The sequence below is a fragment of the Macrotis lagotis genome, chromosome X (assembly GCF_037893015.1).
Source record: "Macrotis lagotis isolate mMagLag1 chromosome X, bilby.v1.9.chrom.fasta, whole genome shotgun sequence".
Taxonomy (NCBI): domain Eukaryota; kingdom Metazoa; phylum Chordata; class Mammalia; order Peramelemorphia; family Peramelidae; genus Macrotis; species Macrotis lagotis.
This window is the reverse complement of record NC_133666.1, coordinates 460,719,312-460,740,200: the sequence shown is the minus strand read 5'-3', so window position 1 is coordinate 460,740,200 and position 20,889 is coordinate 460,719,312. Positions and strand designations below refer to the sequence as shown.

Here is a 20,889-nt window from a genome sequence, read left to right as displayed (position 1 = left end):
GAACAGGGCTGCTATAAATATTTTTGTACAAGTAATGTTTTTACCCTTTTTCCTCATCTCTTCAGGGTATAGACCCAGTAGTGGTATTGCTGGGTCAAAGGGTATGCACATTTTTGTTGCCCTTTGGGCATAGTTCCAAATAGCTCTCCAGAAGGGTTGGATGAGTTCACAGCTCCATCAACAGTGTAATAGTGTCCCAGATTTCCCACATCCCTTCCAACAATGATCATTATCCTTCCTGATCATACTGGCCAATCTGAGAGGTATGAGGTGGTACCTCAGAGAAGCTTTAATTTGCATTTCTCTAATAATTAATGATTTAGAGCATTTTTTCATGTGGCTATGGATTGCTTTGATCTCATTTGTAAATTGCCTTTGCATATCCTTTGACCATTTGTCAATTGGGGAATGGCTTTTTGTTTTAAAAATATGACTCAGTTCTCTGTATATTTTAGAAAGGAGTCCTTTGTCAGAATCATTAGTTGTAAAGATTGTTTCCAAATTTACTACATTTCTTTTGATCTTCTGGCTTTGTAGTCTTAAGGAATTTTCTTCTATCTGTGAGAATACACCTTGTGAGTTTGCCTCACAAGAATATTTCTGTAACAATTCTTCTCACATACTGATATCATAGATCCATTCTGGCTAAAACCATGTTGGGGGAAGTTTCTCATCTGTCACCGATTCTCTTAGGAGACTTAGGAGAGACTTTTTTGGCCATTTCTTCCATCGACAAGAGAGAGGAAATAGTCATCTAAGAGGAAATAATTGTCATGACTTGGCTTCTTTGGTCTGTCAGAGGAAGAATGCCATGACTTCTTTGGGTTGGGCCACATATAAGCCCCCTGTGCCCAACAAAGAATTGACCTGCATGATTCAGAGAGAAATAATGTCCATCAAATAGCTTGTTTTTCTTCCATCAGCATAGACACATCAACTATCTTTGACTTCTTTTATATGCAAAAGAGGGGCAGGAAAGCATTTCTTCCCTTAGACTTCGATAGGGCAAATAAGGACAAATGACATTTTTACATACCTTAGTCTTCTTCTTTGACTAGGATTGATATTATTTTATATTTACCATAGTATCTTTCATGAATAAAGATGATAGAGAGGAAAGCAATGGGGCGAGGCAAGGGGAGAAAGGGGTGGGATCGGGGTAGGAGTAAAATGGGAATTAAACCACCACTAAAATAACCAATAGGTTATATAGAGAGATAAGAGAGGGGCCACATTAGTTAGTAATCACTTATTATCCCATTTATCAGAAAGACTGAAACTGATGGATCTAGACCTTTGGAGTTCTAATTTGCTTTGAGATTTGAAAATAAAATGGCCTTATTAATTTCAGCATCAATAGATAAAACCTCAAGAAGACCAGAGGATGGAGGGTAGCCTAAAGAGAAGTAAACTAGACCAGCTTGGAAACAGGCCAAAGTTTGAATGCCAATCAGAAAGGGATTGGGCCCAGAGTAGCCCCTTAACTTCCAGTCTGGGTAAAATAGGGAAACCCAGTTTAAAAAAAAAAAGTTAAGAAGAGCTAGCTATAGTGCACTAGCATTCCATAAATTCTTGTTGATTGATTGATTGGTCCCTCTGAGGGACAAATCATGATTGAGAGGAAAAGGCCTGAGATATTCACAGGAGCAGAGCATGTTATTTCTCAGGAGGGTTATTGAGCCTTTCATATCCATCACCACAAGAGCAGCAGCAAAATTTATTTCTCAATTGACTTATGGGGCACTCTACATAGATAAGCATGGGGGGTATAGCAGCTGTCACTTTGCCACTGATCAGAGTTTGCATCTACAAAGGTCCTAGTCTATGCCTGGAATCTTTTATCTATTCCCACAGTCCAGGAAAGAGGGCATTATTTGCTTTAGTTACTAAATTGGAAGCAATGGAATAATAGAATACAACTGCAATGGTTATTCCTTGGAATCCAGAGGATTAAAAGTTGTAATATCTCATAGGGTAGTTGTGAGGATCAAATGAGAGAATATATGTATTATATGTTTATCACAGTGCCTGAAACATGGAAGATGATTAATAGATTCAGGTTTTCTTCCTTCTCCCACCTCTCCAAGAATTTTGGGGAGGGAGGGCTTCAAAATAACCAATTATTGTCAATGATGCTTTAATATAAATCAGAAAAATTATCCTCAGCCCTTGTGCTTTGCAACATAATGCAGACTTTTAATACTCACTGCTTCTCAGAGACGTGATTTCTCTGAAATGGGTAGGAGTTGAAAAGGCTGGGGAATGGTGTAGGTGGCTTAAAAAATAGTCATCGTCATAATAATTGAAGAATTTATAGATTTGTTTTAGCTTATTTTCAAATCTAAAATGTAATGTGATATTAAGATTTTTTCATACCACTGGAAATAGACCCTAAAGGCTCATGATAGGTTTATCTCTTGAAGCTGGCAACTGACGTCAATCCTGCTATGGGCCTCTTTTTAAAGGACTTTTTCACCTCTTTCTCATTTTTACTCTGACATTCCAGATTTCTCTACCATTTTCTAGTAACTTTTTCACCCTGGAATATACCTCATCCCTGTGTCTTCTCACCTTAGATGATCTTCCTTTTCCTCTGATTGATGAGTTTCTCCAGGAAGCCCTATTTTGAAGAAGTATCCAAGTCAGTTATTACACATTCTATCATCTCTTTCTGAAATCTGCTACTAATTCTTAGGACTTCTCTACTAGACCCTCTTGCAGATAGCTTCTTCCTTTCATACTGCTTTTCAGTATCCAATTAAAATGCAAATTTTTGAGGGAACAAACTATCTTTCTTTTTGCTTCTGTACTATCCCATCACTTAGTACAATGACTGGCACAAATTAATGCTATATTATCTGTCTACATACTTGGTTTCATTTTGCTCTAGGACATGGTGAAAAATTACTCTAGGTACCACCACTCTCCAAGTCTTTTCCATTCATGAATTTTCTTTGATTGGCAATAGTCAATGCACCTTTCTAAACCCCACTGGCTTAATCAGTAATAATATGACATTTATATAGTTCTTTACAGAGCACTTAACAAGTTTTATCTCATTAGAGCCTTTTATCAATAATATAAAGGAAGTTCTATGGATATTATTTTATCCCTCTTTTATAGGAGAGAAAACTGGTATATTTTATAGATAAATTCTGAAAGAATGTTACTTCCCTATGGTCACACAACTATTAACAAAGAGTTAGGATTTGAACCTAGATATTCCTGATATCAGATCTAGCATATTAGTCACTATGTCAAACAGAGTAAATTTCTATTTGTCTTGAGGGTGCAGAATGATGTAAGAGAATAAAGTTACATCTCAGTACTAGACACTGCTAAATTTGATTCTCACAGGAACTCTGCAATGGAGATGCTATTATTACAGTTGAGGAAACAGGTAAATAGAGTAAGTGACTTGTCCATAGTCACATGGTTTGCTAAGTGTTTGAGTCCATATTTGAACTGAGACCATCCTGAGTCTATGACCAGCACTGGAATCCTTGGAGAAGGATCTCAGCCCTTGATATAGAAAATGAAACAAATATATTATGAAAGAAATCATTCAGAATGTTGTGGTCCCATTCAGCACCAAAAGACAGATTCTTATTGGTTACTGTTTTGTTTTTGTTGTTGTCATCATTAGCTAACATTTATGTAGTGTTTTAAGGTTTATAGTATGTTTTACAAAACTTAGTTGACATGGATTATAGATGGCAAAGTGAGGGCTGTGGCTCCCGGGTCACAGTTCCACAGTCCGTTGGTCAAAGTATCAGTCTGGAGCACAGTTTATTACATTGCCATGTGGCAGATATTATAAGGAAATATAATGTCCCAGCTGGGTGAGACATTAAGGATGCTATATCTTTAGAGGTGCAAGCAGAGGATAATTGCTGGGAGAGGAGGAGGATGGAGAAATTGCAACCTCAGATCAACAAGAAAAAAGCAAGAAGAGAAAAATGGGGACAAGGTTTTCACAAAAAAAGCTTTGTTCTACTCCTGTTCTTTCCCTCATTCTATCAACTTCTACTGTTGTATCATTTTCCTTTCCCCCAATTTATCATCTATGTTTATATATACAAATGATTTGGGTACACAAGAATTTTTTAGCAATGTGAGGGAATTTCATAAAAATCTCAGAATCTCAAAATCCAAGAGACCTCAAAGGCCAGCTAGCCTAGCCCATACCTCAGTCAATTAATGATCATTTGTTAAATGTTCCCTTTTTGTCTCATATTGGGGATTGGGGACTTAGAGACAAAAGTCAAATAACCCTTGTCTCAAGGAGTTTCCATTCTAAAGTGAAGACAAAAAAATGCATATGGGTAAACATTATATATATAAATACAAAATGAATTATAAGTGGTTTAGGAAAGGAGTACACTAGTGTTTGGGGAGAACAGAAAAAACTTCATATAGAATAGGAATTCTTAAACTTTTGGGGGTCATGGACTCTCTGGAAGTCAATGAATGAATCCTTTCTCAGGATTATGCTGTTAAAAATGCATAAAAAGCATGGGATTACAAAGCAAGTCAATTTTATCGAAATATAGTTATCAAAATATTTTTAAAACAAGTTTATGGATCCCAGGTTAAGAAGCAGCCCATGGTATAGAAGGTGGCACTTGAACTAGATCTCAAGATAAACATGGATTCCAAAAGGAGGAGATGCATTTCAGGCAAAGGAGGCAGACAGGGTAAAGGCATGAAGATGGAAGAAAGGAATAGTAAGCCAATATAGTTACATCACAGAACATATGAAAGAGAATAATACTCTTCTAAGCCAATTTATAAAGAGATCTAAATGCCAAAGAGAAATTTATATAAGACCCTATAGGAAATAGGGAGCTGCTAGTGAATGAAGGGAGTAGGCCTGTGCTTTAGGAAAATAACTATGACATCTGTGTATCATTTTTTCTTTCTAATTCAGGGAGCAAATTAAAAAATTTTATTTGCCATCTTTTCCAACACACAAGCTCCTAAGGAAGATAGGCATAGGACTGAAAAGGACCTGAGAGACCATCTAATCCAACTCTCATTTACAGAGGAGAAAACTAAGGTCTAGAGAGGTAGTTACCTGTTTAAGATCATGTAGGTTTTTACTAGAAGATTCAGGATTTGAACCCAGGTCTTCTATTTCCAAATTGACAGCTTTTTCCACTCTATAATAAAACCAAGACAAAGCAACATAGTAGGAAGTGTTAGATTTGGAGGCAAAAGGCCTTCAAGTATTCAAAACTTCTACCTTTATTACTTGTTACCTCAAACAGTTTGGATGTCACCTGACTTTCCTAAGTCTCAATTTTCTCATTTGTAAATTAAGAGAGTGGACTAAATAGTTTCAGATGTCCCTTCCAGCTCTAAAATAATGGTCTTACAAAATGAGTTATATTTGAACACAGACAACTCTGTTCATCCCCCACCCCACAGATGTGTTTACTGCCCTTGAAACAGCTCTAATGGATAGGATTTTTCCATCCAAAGTATCAAAGGTAGTCAAATTCACAGGAAGTTGCAAAATCTGTATTCCATTTGGGATCTCCTTTAAAATGACCTTTTAGCCTTTTATCTAGTGCTAAAAGGACTACTTTGTTTGTTTATTTTATAGTTCAAAGGCAAAATGCATGGCCTAGAAACTCCCTGAGACTTCCTTAACTGCTATCTGAAGATGACCAGCTAGCTCCTTCAGAGTAACTTAGATTAACACAAATGGAAGTTTACACGTGTATGGAAAACAGAATTCTCACTGCAGAACTGGAAGTACAGACGGGAGAAATAAATTTGGCCCATGCTGCTGTTTTTCCTGTTTTAATACTCTTATCAAAGGGCTAGGAAACCTTTATAAGATTTTACCTGCCCTCAGAGAGAACTCCATAGAGCACTTCCTCAGTATGTACCTTACCAAGTCTGCAATTTTGTTCACTATGTACTTTATAAAATCCACAGTGGAGCTCATTGTTGGTTCCTGAATTTTTATAATTGGATGAGAGCGATGATTTTATGAGAGCATTTCCAAATGTTGCCCTTAGCTACTTTCATTTATCTGAAAACTATAAAAGCAGTTTTGACATAGATGAAAAACAAATATTTGAGCAGCAGGGTTCTTCATCTCTTCTGATATACAGTGATCTCCTATGGTCACTGGTGAAACATTCATGTGAGATTTTGATGTGGAAAATCTAATTCAGTTGAAATTCATTTATAAATTATTAGTGATGCTATACTAATCCCTAGTTGCTTGACTAAGGAATATAGGTGTCACTCAATAGGCTTTAGGGAGTCATTCAAGGTTTTTGAAAGAAGGAAGTGACAAAATCAGGTGATGAATATGGTAAACATTTTCAGAATGGGTTGGACCAGGAAATAGACTGGTAGTCATTTAAAATAATGCAAGCATAAAGTAATAGAAACTTAGGGATGACTGTGGAGGTAATGTGGGGAGAAATGGTTATACATGGAAAGGGGCCAATGAGTAAAATTTTTTGAAGAAAGTAATGTAAAGGATCTGTTGAATGATTGGGTGATGGGAGAGGAGACTACGTGTAAAAACTCAGAAAGAATGATACAACTCTGTGGAGTCTGGTTGAGAGAGAGAGAGAGACTAAAGCATGATGGCACTAGAGGGATAGAGAGTTATTTTTGAGGCAAGTGATCTAAAAAGTCTTTTGTTTTTCAGATCAAAAAAACAAACTGAGAAACACTGATAAAGAGAACATTCAAATCTGTGTCTACATCTGCAGTGAATTAAAATATAAGATTAATCATATTTAAAATACTAATACTGTCTAATGAAGTCTTGTTTGATCAATTTGCATCTTAAAATGTTTTCTGAAATGCCAATTTACATATTGAGATCTCCCTACCAGTCTATTTGCTTTAGTGAAAAATTCATTCATTAATTTAGTAAGCATTTATTAAGTGCCTACTATTTATTATGCAGTGTGCTAAGTGTTTGAGATACAAAGACAAAATAAAACAGCCCTTACACACAAGAATTTTATATTTCATTGGGAGTAAACAGACCTAAATACAAAAAAATACATATTTAAAGAACATTTAAAATAATTTAAGGGAGGAAAGAGGAAAGTACTAGCAACTAGGGAAATTTGAACAGGTCAATAGACTATGTGTGTGTCTGTTATTGTGTGTGTGTGTGTGTGTGTGTGTGTGTGTGTGTGTGTGTGTGTACCTGCTAGGGTAAGATGTCTTAGGTGATTATGTAGTAATTTTCTCTATTGGTACTTATGACATTAAAGCTTGACCTTACCTTCCTGATCCAACTACTTGTGTCCAGATAGTAGGAAGGGTAGATCTGGAGACAAAAGGCCTTCAAGAATTCAAACCTTCTATGTTTATATTACTTTCTTCACTTACATGATTCTCTTCTGAGTTTCATGGGAACTAGGAGTTATAAGAGACAGAGGTGAGGAAGGAGTGCATATCAGGCATGGAAGAGAATCTGTAGACAAAAGGCACAGCAATAGAAGATGGCATATTGCATTTTTGCAACAGCAAACAGGCCAGTTGTTCTGGAAGTAGGCTATGTAAAAAAGAGGAATAGAAGGGAACTTTGTCCTTCCCATTCTCCCAGTGAGAAATGTTACTTCACTATCAGTATCACAGCTTTTATATTTAATGCAGAGTTGACACATCATCTCCTAAATTCTCGTATTACCATGATAAATTCTTAGGGCTACTAAAAATTCAGCAGCTTGTCCTTACTGTCTGCCACTACAGCTTTTCTGTTCTTCTTAATTTGATGCAGCAATTATTGTATATCAAAGTTCTTATCAGTGGCAACAAGAGTGCATGCTCTGCATTCATCTGAAATAGCCGTCTGCCCAAATTTTGTCTTCTGTTCTCTCAGCTAAAATCATGTATTTTTGTAAATATTTAAGCCAGAAAAATCACTATAAAGGGTAAGCCATATGCAAGTGTTGGTACTAGTAATCCAACTCTCTTAAGAACATATACTTTCTAAGCAGCAGAGAAGCTTAGCATGGTTTGTCTCTCTTACAGGCAATTTTACTCTGTGTGTGTATGTGTTCATTTGAGTGCACATGCATGTGTATACCAGGACAAGATGTCTTCTGAAATTATGTAGTAATATTCTTTATTAGTAGTTGTCATTTCCTAGTTGGACCTTTTCTTCTTCAATCAGATGTTTTTGTCTGAACACTTATCTGCATGATTCTCTTCTCACTCACTTGCAACAAGTCAGCCAGGATGAAATCACAGGCACATAATGATGTCAGCTAGCATCCTTTCTCTAGTGATGAGAAATTGGTGGAAACTTTCTTTCAAATAATTCAAGTGTTTGGCTTAAGTTGAATTCAAAATGACTGTCACTCATTCCTTAAACTCATTTGTGGGGTTTATGAAAAAGAATCAAAGCTATGACCTGAGATAACAACAACAACAACCCTTATCACCCTAAAGAAAACATAAGGTCCCAACAGTTAGAATGCTACAGTTTCACCACAATTCCCAAATTCCATCTTCCCATTAGAATCCTTGCCATGCCCTCTCGTCATATATTCTGTTTACTACTTTTTTAAGATTTAGCTAATTGATACTGACTCTCCAAAGTACTCATTCCAGAGAATGAGGAATATGCTAGGGAAATCTCTCATCCAAAGTGCTCCCCTGTATCTTCTTTTGGTTCTTTGCTAAAGAGTATCCCATTCTCTCTACTAAATTATTACTAGGTTGCAGGTTACAGAAGAGACTGAACAAAACTTTAGGGTTTTATAGATAAAGTTAGAAATGATGAATCAAAGCTTAGGAAAATGTTATTCTTCCCCCCCCCATATGTAAAACACTATCTGCTTCATTTCTCAGAGAGGGAAGCATTGATAGCAAAATCCCAGGATTAATGCAGGTACAATCTAAATTTTTTAATAAATTGTTTGGAAGAAGTAGTGTACAATAAAATCCCTGAGATACTAAAATCCCCAAAAGATTCTCTCACTTTGGATTATATTATACAAATTCAGTGGGAATAAATCTCACAAAGTCTTAGCTTATTATTAATAATTAATTAAGCAATTGTTAATGTGATTATTATTAAATAATTATTGAGTTTGGATTTTATTTGGTTGTTTTGAGGGATTTGGTATGATTGATTCTAAACTGAAAAATGAAAAATGATCTTCAATGTGTATAAATATCAGGTAATGCTTTTAGGAAAATAGAATTTAAATGCATAGCTCATATGCATATTGATCAGAATTCAATTAAGATAACTAGAAGTGAAAAATCATAGAACTTGAGATTTGGAAGACAAGATACTTCCCAGCTATCTCCAAGTCAAATCTGGCTACTAACCTTCTCCTTCTCCTCTATATCCTCCTCCTACCAGAACTTAACTCCCTCCTCTGGAGTCCTAGATTATTAATGATGAGCTTTAACTTCATCATACCTGGTCCCAAACATTCCAAATTACATCTTGAACATCTTCAAATCACGTTGTGCACACTTCAGCTATCCCTACTATTCTACCCCTAAAATCCAGCTTTCTACATAAATGTTTTTTTTCTTTATGAAGTTTTCAATTTTTATTTTATTTTCAATGCATGGAATAAAACAAATATTTCCAAAACACAATACAACTAAAAATGTAATTGAACATGAAACTGAAAATCTACTGTGTACAACTTGCTATTCCTTACAAATATACAAAAAAGTCATCTTGTAAATTTCTCTTTTTTTGCCTTTTTTTTGTCTCTCTCCTCCCCTAGAAACAGCTACCATTAGATATATATGTGTAGGTATGTGGTTATATGTGTGTGTGTGTTGTTCTTAAAATGATATTGCTATTACTTCATACCATGTTCTCTTGATTCTACTCACTTTGCTGTTCATCATTTCACACTCTTTGAAGCAGGGACTGTCTTACTTCCTTTTATGTATATCCCCAGCTCTCAACCCTGGGCCTGGAAGCAATTAATAAGGTATTTTTTTCCATTCATATGGAATAAAAATGTCATATATATTCTAGCACTGTGTTTTGTCTTCACAAAAACATTGAATGAACTATGCAGTAAAAGAGTATGATTGTCCTACCATGAGCCTGTCTCAAGGGTCAAATGTCCATTAAAAAAAACAGTTTCCTTTCATGTAGACCTTTATGAGTCTATCATATGTGAATTTACCAAAGAACTTTTTTAAAGTATTTTATATTTTAGTCTACAATATTTCTCAAAAAAGTGCTAGATGATATCAGTAAGATATAATAAATTTTAAAAGGCCATTAGGAGGGTTATCATCATGTGTTTTCAGTGGATAGCTGAGTAGCAGTTATAAGAGTTGTTATGTGTTGCCTTGCTTTTAGTATTTCTATAGATCAGTTAGCTTTTTAAAATAGCTGTGCATTTATACATTGAAAACACACAAGTGGTTCATGCAAAACTAGCAAGTGATAACAGACATTCAGATAGACCTCAAAGGAATGCAAAGCAGTTTATATTATCTCCTTTGAATTTCACAAGAATTCTGTGAAGTGTTAAAGATATTATGATCATTTTATAAATGAAGACACTGAGGTTCAGAAAAGTTAAGTGACTTTTCCAGAGCCAGAAATCTGAGGCAGAATTCTAACTGATGTCAAGTCCAATACTTGATCTACCATTACATGAAAAATTAACTTAAATAGTTTGCATTTTAGCAATTTTCAAATAGACACGGGGGGGAATCATAGGAAATGAAAATTATTTTAGAAATATTATTTCCTATAGTATTATTCTAATCCATTTTTCCAGGGTAATAAAGATTAAAGTATCATCTCTTGAAGTTGCAATATCTCTCTCTCCTGAAAAATTAAGTGTTCATTGCAAAGTTATGATTGCTTAAAAACTAATTCCACAATTTCATATTTCAAAGTGAAAAAAGGTTTTAAGGAAGAAAGAAGCTATACTGTCCAACTTTAAAATATTTGATGATATTTTCCTTTTTGGTTTAAGTATGCTTAAACAATATCCTTTGCTATAAAAGTTCTTAACTTAGGGTATATGAACTTATTACTTTTTAATATTTTGATAATTCTATTTCAATACCATTGTTACTGGTATTAAAAACATTATTGTGAAAAGAGGTTCCTCGGTTTCATTCTACCACCAACGGAGTTCATGAAAATAAAACAAGTTTACAAACTGCCTATGTAGTTGAAAATTCTGATTTTGGGGGCAGCTAGGTGGTGTAGTGGATAAAGCACCAGCCTTGGAGTCAGGCGTACCTGGGTTCAAATCCAGTCTCAGACACTTAATAATTACCTAGCCGTGTGGCCTTGGGCAAGCCATTTAACCCCGTTTGCCTTACAAAAAAAAATTTTAAAAAACCTAAAAAAAGTCTGATTTTTATCATAATTTGATTTGGGTTTGAAGGGTGAAAAGATAAGAGACAAGGGAATCAGGGAAATAGTATGTTCCACCATCATGCTGCAAGTGTCTTATCCTTTTAGATTTTGAAATAAAACTGGAAAATGAGAAATCAGGATTGATTTCATGTTCAGTATTACAAGAAGCTGAGTATGGTATGGTTTCATTTTTTTCAGCTATCCAACTAATTGTTTTTAATTTCCATTTTTAGTTTTAATATTATTTTATTATTTCAACTGATCCTCACAACTCTTTGTAGTAGGTACTACTGTGTTACATATACGTTAATTCTTCTTTAAAGACAAGAAAACTGAGGGCTGAGAGATTTGTCCAGGATCATATAGCAAGTAAATATCTAAGGCAGAATTTGAATTCAGGTGATTCTCTCTGCAAGTCTAGTTCTCTATCCACCACACCATCTAGTTGGCTATATAGATTCATAGTCTTCAAGAATAGAGCGGTCATAGTCCCATTATACTCATCACATTAAAACTTGGATGTGATATTTAATTCTGGAAACAATATGTTAGGAACAGTGGTGATAAATGTGGCTAGAGGAGTGTGTCTAGAATGATCAAAATCATGCCAAATGACAATCCAATTATGGAACTGATGATATTTAGCCAGGAGAGAAAAGACCAATGCTATATGGAAGAAGAGTCAGATTGGTTCTTTTTGGCCCCAGATAACAGAATGAAGATCAGTGGATCATGTTACAGAGAAGCAGATGTCACAGAAAACTTCCTAATAACTAGTCAGTCAAAAGCAGATCAAGTTGCATCAAGAGATGGATAGAGCTCTTTCTCACTAAAAATCTTTAAGCAAAGGTTGGATGGTCATTTCTCAGAGATGTTTCCTTCAGAAGAAGGGATGTGGGTGAAAGTCAATGGCCTCCAAGGTCCCTTCTAACTCTGAAATTCTATGCAACATAATGCAAGACTGATTCCACTCCATATATTAATATTCTTGTATTGGGAAAACAGAAAAAATTCTGTAAAAACCACTTCATTTATTTCATGGGAGTTTATAATTAATCTCAAAGATATTAATTTAATTGTTCTTGAATATTCTTAGCTACTCTGTCATCCTAAACTCAGTTCACTTCAAAATCATTAATCACATACTCTGTGAAAGGGATTATGCTAGATATTGGTGATATTGAGAAGAAAAATCTCCCATAGAGTTTACTTGAGCATCACAGAAATTTTGCTTTGCAATAAGGTATGTACACTAGAAATTATTATAAAATGTAGAAATTGATCATGTTAAAGGGGAAGTTAAAATGTGAAAAAATGAGAGAAGAGAGAGAGGAGGAGAAACAAAGACAGAGAGAGAAATAACTTTCAGCTTGAAAAAATTGAAAAAGGTTTCATAGAAGTAACTGCACTTGAATTGTATCTAAAGGGGAAGGCAAAAAAGATGTAAAGGAAATTCATTTAGGAGGGACATGAATGTATACTTACAGGAGTGACAGAAGAAGAGGAACAAAATTTATACAATTCTAAAAAAATAGATTTGAATCCAAGCTCTCTCCTATAAGAATTGTTTTGATTTCTATCTTGTTTCATTTTTTGTCCTTCTCTCCTTAGGATGAGACAGAATATTCAAAGACTTTATTTTAGGTGTCATTTAAGTTGATAGTGAAATCCTTTCTGAAGAGGACAAGAAGTGATAGAAAGAGTATTAAATTAGTTTGGAGGATTTCCTTCCAGGTGGTCTGTTGAAAGTAACTAGGCTCTTTATGGATTTTAGAGATTGAAACGGGCAAAGTTGAACACTTCATCCATTACCTCATTGAGCAGATGAGAAAAGAAGCCTTCACAGCTAAGCTAGTGCCAGAAGCAGGACCAGAATTCCCAGACCATTATACTTTCTACTATACTGTGTTACATCATAGCAGAAAGCCAGATCATCAGTTCAATAGCATCTCAAATTGCCTTCTAGACCTAGTCCTTCTATGACTATTCTTATTTTCTCTCAGTTAGTATTTGGCCAGGGATTAGATGAGCTCCATTCACTAGAATATGCATCTAATTACCAGACACTGTTTAGACAACTGTGATAATGAGCCATGTCACCAACCATTCTTTGTCTATCCTTGGTTAAGTGTTGTCTTCCTGGCATCACTGACTTCCTTCACTTATTCAACCTCTTTACCTTCAGTTATAAATAGAAATCATGATTCAAAATGAATTGCCCAAGCTGAATCAGAGCATTAGTAAATGAAAAGGACTCTCTTATGCCATTTAGTAATCACCAGGCAATGTAGATTCTCAGGATTTGCATAGTAATATTGAAAGCCATTGAAAACTGAAAGTATATTTAATCTTCCTTGCTAGCAGGTTTCAGCATTAAAAACTTCATTTTTCCAAAAGAAAATATAAAATACATTTGTTTTCTGTGAGTCAGAGAGAAAAGAATCGGAAGCACTCAAGATGTACAGTGAAACTAGTGACAGTTAATGGCTAAGACAGATGGTGAGAAATATTTTCATAAAAGCAAGATGTGCTCCATTGATAGCTACCTGGTCAATAGGACCCTTTGGCATCCAGAAAAGCAGCTTTCACAGAAGCCCTGATAGAAAGAACACTCCCTACCATTAGAGTATAACTTTTTTCTTAGAAGGGGATAAGGAGAGAGAGTAATGATGGCTTTAAACTAAAATGCTATGTATTCATAGCATCTCTCTGAGTCAGAGAATGAAAAAGTAGCAATGGGTTGTTTTATTCAGCTGTAGAGAAAGAAAGTGATATCTGACAGCAACTGCAAGTTATCTTAGTCACCAAAAGATATGAGAAAGATGAAAATGTGCCATTGTGCTGCTGAAATAGATAATATCTTGAAAGTTAGAAGGGATTTTAAATGCCATATGATATATCCCCCTAATTTTGTGCCTTGCCCAAGTTTATACCAGTATTAAACAGATGAGTCAGAAATTGAACCCAAATCCTTGGACTCCAAATCTAAATATCCTTTCCACTGTGCCACATAGGTTTCATGGTAGCCAAGTAGGGATATGATGAAATACATTCTATTTGACTAGTTATGATTGAATAGTGGTTCATTAGACAAAGGTACACTGACACTGTGAACAATGAAAGGGGATGGTTCTTTTTCCTGCTATAGGATGTGTTTTGCTGAAAACACATCTATTAACTCAAACTCAGATTTAAGACATTCATTTTTAAGCTATGATGTAACAACTCCAAAGTGGTCCTTCCTTTTCATTTCTATTATCACCATACTGGATCTTCATTTCAGCAGTGTTAATTCTTCATGACCCTATTTGGGGTTTTCTTGGCAAAGATACTAGAGCAGTTTTCCATTTCCTTCTCCAGCTTATTTTACAATGAGGAAAGGGAGGCAAACAGGATAGAGTGGCCTACCCAGGGTCACACAACTGGTAAGTTTCTGAGGCCAGAGTTGAACTCAGGAAGATGAGTCTTCCTCACTCTAGGCCTGGCATTCTATCCACTGCACAACTTCGCTACTATAGCCATTTCATGCCTATACTGTATTATAGAGGAGTCCCTGCTTCCAGATATAACTCTTTTCTATCTTTTTTTTTGATCTAGCACACCATCACCAGGTGCTCTAATTGTGCTAAGTATTATGCTAGGTGATGTAAATGCAAAGATAAAGACAAAACTCAGTCTCAGCCTTCAAGCAACTTAAATTTTGTTCTTGCTTTCTCTTTGTCCTTCTCTCTTTTACAGCTTCTATAAGATGAAGAAATTATTGGTTAGAGAAGTCAACTCACCAGAAGTGAGTTTTAGGAAGAGAGAGGCACAAGATGGAGACCAAAAGTGGTGGCTCTTGAGTGGGAAGGCTTTTCTGTGAAGAGTAACTCTATGTAGTAGACTTCACTCTCTCTTTCAACTATTGATTGCAAAGTGCTGTTAAATGCATCAATTGATGATATTGATGTCTGGCTTTTCTGAACTTGAGCTTTTATTTGGTTTCATTATTTTCTTTGTTTATTTTCCTTGACCAAAAACTTAGAATTATAGATTCATAATATTTTAGAGCTGGCAATCTTGCTAATAACCACTTAATCAATTGCTTTCCTTTTACAGATAAGGACATTGAGAACCAGTAAGTTCAGTGATTTATTTAGCAATATTTTCAGGCAGTGAATAGAATTCGTGTATGTGTTTAAAATCTTAGTTTGGAGTGTTGAGTCTCCATGGCAACAGGCACAATAGCTCATTGCCCCTATTTAATAATAATTTGGGGACCATTTACCAGCTACTGACGTTGTAAGCAGCGAAAGTGATCCAAATATAATATAAACCTCTTTTTTTAAGATTCTTCAGTCTAAAATTTCAACCCTTCTTGATCATAACTTCTGTTTCTACTGTGAAAGAAGATAAAATAAGTAAAACCTGCCTTTCTTTTTAATATAATCAACAAGTTCAGAAATGAAAAGCAGATCTTTCCAGACTAATTTGTTCCCTTAATCCAGGTTTCTCTAACCCATTTTCTGAATAAATGAGTAGAAGGGAATGTTAACAGAATTGTGTGTTCACTGTGACTGGCTGGTTTTTGATCTGAGTTTTTTCCTTGTCCTTCTAATCCCAAGATTCCCAAGGAACATACTTATCAATTTTGTGATTGTTGTAGCATTTGTAGAACATTGGTTAGGCACTTACATATATGCTATTCAAATTCTGTACCTGATAAGTCAAAAACGGCTATACTCAGGCTTTGAGGATTTCTTTTAGAACCAAGTGATCATTTAAATATTCCAATCATTCTCCAAATACTACATCATACAAGGAAAAACCTTACATCACCTCAGAATGTGACTAGCCTTGATATTCTGGTGAAGTAAGAGTGCATACTCTATGGATTTTGTTGTTACAAAAACATGATGCCATTTCTTTTTCCTAATTCATGAGTAAAACAAAAAAATTGATGTTGGAAAAAATACTATTCAATTCAATTCAGCATATTTAACAAATATTTATTAAGCACTTATTAAAATCAAGATACTGTCCTAGGCTGTGACTACAAAAGACATAAAGAAATAAAGAAATCCCTACCTTCAAGGAGTCTACATTCTCCTAAAAACATTTGTTGAATGAATGACTAATTTTATCTGTGGACATCAGTGCCCATACTATTTCTAGAAAGAATAAAGTTAAAGGGGCAACTAGCTGGCTCAATGGGTAGAGCACCTGCCCTAGAGTTCAAATTCAGCCTCAGACACTTAATAATTGTCTAGCTGTGTGATCTTGGGGAGTCACAACTCCATTGCCTTGCCCAAAAAAAGAGAACAAAGTTAACCAATTATTCACATACTCCAGCTTAATTTGTGGGATAAAGAAATTTCTCAATTTATCAAAAATTTCATTAGATGGATTAATTCCACTGAATGAGAAATTTGGTTTTCCAAAGTCATTCAGTAAATAATAATACTGGGATACTAAGAGGGGGAGAGAATAATTCAATTTTTGTACTAATTCAGTAGGACCAAATGAAGAGTGCCTTCATCCCCACCTCTCACATAATGTTTTCATTCAGAAAGCACTTGGTTTTCTGACTTTAAACATTTTCAGAGCCTTATCAGTGTGAGAGATGGGGTCAGGAAGGTAAGGAGAGTTACAGACAGAGAGAGACAAAGAGAGAGGGGAGGGACAAAAGGGAAGAGTCAGAGACAGAGTCACAGAATCAGAGAGAGACAGAAAGACAAAGAAACAAACAGAGATACGAGGGGGGGGGAAGAAAAGGACTGGCTCCTGAGCTTTTTTTTTTAACAATTTCTTTTGGAATAAATTGTTCCTATTGATCTAGAATGAGCTCAGTAAATTTAATTGCACTGTTGGAGAAAATAGAGGGGGTTTTTCCCCCTTAGTTCTTTAGAGGTTAAAAGGTAGGCTTACTGAACCAGAACCTATGAATTAATTTTTTGCATATGAAAGATGCTCTTAAGTAGCTGACTCTGCTACCCTGGCCATATAAAGTGAGATAAAAGCCAGGACTTTTTTCCTCATCAAAGGAGCTTATCAATGAATACATCAAAGCAGTGCGTGGCCCTGAAAAGGAATGGCTTCTGTTTCTGTGGCTTCTCACAGTCCAGTTCCCAATTGAAAGGAGGACTTATCTGAGACCAGCAGACCATTTACTATGGAAATGGTTTCTGCTGAAACATAGATGTAGATTAGAACTAAGTTGCTATACAGTGCTGCCTACTCTTACCTCATGGCAAGGAGCCCAAGCTGTCCATATGGCTCGTTGTTCTCTGGGAAGTCATGGGCACACCACATCTTTGGCTGGCATTACTGTGCTTGTGGGTGTCTCTCGGGCGTCATCGCTGTCCTTGGACTCTCCGACACTAGACAATGTTCTGGGAAGCAGTGTATATTCCAAGGTGGGCAGCAGAGACAGGAAATTTATCCCTTAAAATTGAGATAGGAGACCAGGGATGAATCTCTCTGAGGAATTTGATAAGCTCACTTGAGAGAGAAAGAAGTAACTGCTTGAAAGAATTTTTGGAGGCTAGCAAACAATTTGCGAAGAAAGTTATGGATTGTTCTTGAAGATCTTTCCATTCAATTGAGTGAATTTTTCTGGGTACTTGATTTCCTGCATAACCTTGTTCTATAGGATAGTAAAAGATACAAAGTATAGATAAAGCAATCTCCTTGTCCTAATGGATTTTGAAGTCTTTTAGGATGATAATAATATACAATGTTATGTAACAAGTTCATGAGGGGGAAAAATAACAGTGCTATGTTGAGTCTGAAAGGCATAATCTTTCCTGATATATCGAAATCAGAACGTGCTCTACTCACAAAGCAACAATTAAGTTGTTCACTAATGTTTGGTAGGAACTGAGTAACCAAAAGGGAAGCCCGTGTGTTAGACCAGAAAGAGCATATGCTCTGGATTCCATCTAGATTCAAATCCCACATGTAATATTTACCTCCTGGGAACATAGATAGGAATAAAACCCATACCTGCAATGTCATTGTTTGAGAACTCTTAAATGAGGAAATTATCTCTACTAAAGCAAATCATCTTTTCTGTAACTCACAGTGAGTGACTTGCCAAATGACCCACAATCAGTAAGCATCAGATGTGGAATATAAACCCCCAGGCCCAGTTCTCTCCTATATTACACTACACTGCGTTTTACTGACTTATTGGGCAAATCACTTAATCTCTCTTGGTCTTGGTTATTTTATCCATAAAGTTAGAAAGTCACTCTAGATGACCTTGGAGCTCCCTTCTATTTCTAAATTTTTTCATATGCTCAAAGAGGGGAGGGAGAATGGCAAGGAGAACATGGTAAACAAAGACACTAAGGCAGGAAAGCAACAGAATATGTTCAGGAAAGAGAGAATTATTTAATATGACTGAAGTTGAGACTGTGGGAAGCAAGAATTATAAAACAAATCTCAAAAGGTAGGAAAGCAACATGTGAATTATGATTCAAAGGCCCTACCTTTTGTCCAAGATCAAATGACCTCATTGGAAGTATATGGTATGCATATTATTAAAAATACTCTTAGGGATTCATTCCACCAACAGAGGTTTTAGAAAACTTGGATCTGACTAACAGATATTTTTGAAGTAGCCCATATTGTCTATTTTATCTTATAAAGAATATTTTAGTTTTATAAAGTACTGTTCATTGATGCTATGTGACTACTAAATCATGGAATACCACATTCTGTGAAGAAGCTAAGTTGAAAGTCACTCAAAGGACAAGGGTAGGCATAAGTGAACAGGCTGTGATACATTATCAACCAAGAATTATAGAAATACTATAAAGAATGTCATCAGTCCTTCTGTTCCTTCCCCTCATCATCATCATCATCATCATCATCATCATCATTCACATTCACTTGTCCTCCTCTTCCTGCTCTTCTTCCTCTTGTGTCCACCACTGCTGCTTCTCCCTCCATTCTCTTGTTGTGGATTAACCTGGTTCTTTTGTGAAGCAGTAGCTGAGGAGACCCCAGGACTCAAACCTAGGCTATGGCTGATGAAAAGCCTAAAGGAGGAATGAAGAAGGTAGCAGGACAAGATGGTTCAGTGGTAGTGTAAGAGGAACATACCACTTAAAGAACCATGCTCCCAAGGAAAATGATACATTCACAATTAGAACCAACATTTGGTTCATACACATCTAGACCACTACAGTATAGTTTTCTCCCTTCTTTGATTCCCTTCCCCCATTCCTTTATGTACATAAAGTAACTGGTATAAGTATACTGGCATAATGCATTTTTAAAACTAAATGATCAATTATATGTTTTCATCAAATAGAAATGGGGGGAGAACAAATTGATTCTGTGAAAATTTCTTTCTCTATAGTGACATGCTCATTCAACTTTCTGTCTTTATATTTCAGTGTTATTTTATTCTCACTGTTTAACAACAACAACAAAATCCTTACATACTTTGTTTGGATGATTTTGATGGTTTTCCTTTTATCATTGTAAAACAGAGGATGATTTTATAACTTTTTTGTATATAGTTGTTACACATAATCTTTGTCTCAGTAAGGATAAGCTACTATAAAAAATTGATCCTAGTTTTCCCTTCAAGTCCAACATTTTAGACATTTTGTTTAAAATTTAAAAAATGCATTTTAAACGGATTTTATCAAAGATAGGAATTCTTGCAAAAGAAAATGGGCCAATGATATGGCAAGAGTAAGGTAATCAAAGGTATAATATTATCCATTTTGTAACCTTTGTCAAATGAACTTTAAAAAGACCTTCAGTGGGGCAGCTAGGTGGCACAGTAGATAGAGCACTGGCCTTGGAGTCAGGAGTACCTGAGTTCAAATCCAGCCTCAGATACTTCATAATTACTTAGCTGTGTGATCTTAGGCAAGTCACTTAACCCTATTGCCTTGCAAAATAAAAACAACGACAAAATAAAGACCTTCAGCATGGATAGGAGTGCATAAGATTAAAGGGGAAGTATGGGAGTGATGCCAAATGCATCAATGAAGGGAATAGCCATGTCATTCACATGATGTGATTCTTCTGGGACCAAAAGATGAAAATTTCCATATCTTTAAGAGATTCATCAGATCATTTAAATTACCATTGATGTTTGGGGCTGAATTTTACACTACAGTTGTCTGTTTTTAACTTCAGAATATTCAGATTCTGTCTCTTTTTACTTATTGAGTTACCTCATAACTGAGAAATTTCCCAAACTTTTAAAAGACTTCAAACTCTCACTTCCAAGGTAGAGTTGTGACTGGCATTGTCATACTCTACTGACCTTGGAATCAGGAGGACTGGAGTTCCATCCCAGATCATCTCCAGTCGTCCTGATCTATATCTGGCCACTGGACTCAGATGATTCTGGAGGAGAAAGTAAGGCTGTTAATTTAGCACTGCTCCCCTCACTCAAATCCAAATTTCTGTGCTTATCATGGAATCACCTCCCTGATGTCATGATCTTCTTCAAAAATGAAGGGCAAACATTAATATAACTTAAGAAGCCAGTCTTGCTTTTTAGTGATATGCCCGGTTATTTATGCTTG

The 20,889-nt window shown here is 35.6% G+C and overlaps 1 protein-coding gene and 1 long non-coding RNA gene across 3 annotated transcripts in view; one reads left to right on the top strand and one right to left on the bottom strand.

Annotated features, from left to right (window-relative positions):
• Positions 1 to 20,889, top strand: part of DLGAP1 (DLG associated protein 1) — a 782,098-nt gene that overhangs the window by 310,496 nt on the left and 450,713 nt on the right. The window lies entirely within an intron of this gene.
• Positions 247 to 17,818, bottom strand: LOC141502407 (uncharacterized). The gene is made up of 4 exons (XR_012472520.1): positions 17,577 to 17,818; positions 5,078 to 5,162; positions 2,572 to 2,620; positions 247 to 867 (listed from the first exon to the last, which is right to left on the bottom strand). It is a non-coding gene; the product is annotated as an uncharacterized LOC141502407 (long non-coding RNA).